Genomic DNA, 2133 nt, shown 5'->3' with positions numbered 1-2133 from the left:
AACTTAATCCTCCAAAAATGAAAACTGCTCAACTGCAAGCTTTTTATGCTATTATGCAGCTATAGAATGCATACAATAAATACTGCCATATATATAATTGGTGCCTAATGACATATCTGCAATGTGTTCTTTTTAAAGAATGGCAGCCACCTGAATGTCTTTTTCAGCTTTCTCTATATAAAAAACATCCAGTGGGTAATTCCTTTGGACATTAATTCAAAATCTAAAACCATAGAATAATAATACTAAAAACAATATAACATAAAAAACTATCAGAGCCTAGATATATATCATAGCATAATGTCTAAGGGGCTTGACAGACTGGTCCGAAGAGGCGATGGGATGCTGCCCCTTTCCTAGCTGGATCAGGGCCACAGCAACCTCATGCCATGGTCCCGATCTGGCCTTTAGAGAGTGCAAAAAGGACCCTCCAGTCCAGGATTGTTCTGGGAAAAACTGGGAAATGGCAATGCAGTTCAGAGGGTTCTTGTTTGCGGCTCTTTTTTGTGCCCTCAAAAGGGTGCCATAGCTGCAGCAGCACAGATATATGGTGCTCCTTCAGCGCTGTGTCATATGACACCATGCGCTGTGTAGAGTGGTGCATGGTGTCATGGCACCCTGGAGGCGGAGTCAGGATATGTGTCAACTGGATACAACACCCCCAACTCTGCCTCCAGGCTAGTCTGTACAGGGCCTAAGTTTACTTAATCATCACAGAATAGGGCTTTGAGGGGAAAAAGAACATTTATGTAAGCCCATGTATTGATAGTTTTGGTCAAGATAGCGAGGACTTTCAGATATGTGCAGTTCAGAATAAGTGGGAGTTTCCTACACCCACAACAACCTAAATATATATATGTGTGTGTGTAAAGCATGAACCTTACTATTTTTACAGTTAAACTTTGCAAAATCGCATGGCCTAAGTATTAGGAAATTATAGCTTTAATACTTTTTAAAACAGCTGTTGTAATTAATGTTTAATTATAGCTGATGTAATTAATGTTTAATTACAGCTGATGTAAAAGATTTCCACATAGCCTTCATGGTGTAGTGGTTTGAGCTCTGTGCCAGAGTTTGAGTCCTTGCTCAGCTATGGAAACCCATTAGGCAACCTTGGCCAAGTCATACTCTCTCAGCTGCAGAGGAAAGTAAAGGCAAGCCCCCTCTGAACTAGGCTTGCCATTTCCCAGTTTTTCCTGTAACAATTCCAGATTGAAGGGTCCAAAAATGTCTCAAACAGGTCTTACCATCAGGAAGTTCTTCCTGATGTTTAGGTGAAATCACTTTCTCAGCATCCTAATCAAGCTTGCTTCTTCAATCTGACATCCTTTCAAATACAGTGAGACCTCGCCATGCACATTTGAGCATCCACAGAAGGTAAGCCCTATTGTCTTAAATGGTGGCGGATCCACATGGCTGCAGGCATGTCATGCTGCCATTAGGGACAACAGGATTTAAGGTCGCGCATCAACTAGCTCCCTCCCACTGATGTTCCCCAACAGGTAATCTTAAAAGCAGGGACTATGTAGCCTTTGTATCAATCTAGGCTTTTCTTCCCCCATCTTGCTTTAGTTAATATTCTGCCTGCAAAATAGTTCTGAAGAAGACAATACATTTGTTGACTACAGTGAATCCTTACCTTATGCGGGGGATCCATTCCGAAACACACACACACACACACCCCGCATAAGGAAAAAAGCATGTATGCTCAAGCCCCACTGAATATAATGGGGCTCATGCTTGCGGTGCGGCAAGGCACACGCACCATTAATTCTTTTGCCACACGGCTTCAGCATAAGCTGAAACCTGCATACAGTGCGATCGCATATGGCGTGGGCACACTGTATTTTGTGATATTTTGCTTCGATGAAAAATATACCCTTTTAAAAAAAAAACCTAACCCTGGTTTCTGTGCAAATTCAGTTACATTACACTAATTAAATTAGTCCCTAAACTAATGTAGCCCTCTCCAAACTTCTCTTCTCCTACTTCTCCTAGTAAGGTATAATAGAAATAACAAAACATTTTTTTCATTATAGAATCAGTTAGCTTGACAAACATAAGTGGTAGAATAATAGATGCCTATATAGGAATGACCACTATATATATATTTTAAAAACAACAGCATACATA

This window comes from Sceloporus undulatus, chromosome 6 (genome assembly GCF_019175285.1).
Source record: "Sceloporus undulatus isolate JIND9_A2432 ecotype Alabama chromosome 6, SceUnd_v1.1, whole genome shotgun sequence".
Taxonomy (NCBI): domain Eukaryota; kingdom Metazoa; phylum Chordata; class Lepidosauria; order Squamata; family Phrynosomatidae; genus Sceloporus; species Sceloporus undulatus.
Note: the sequence above shows the minus strand (reverse complement) of the source record.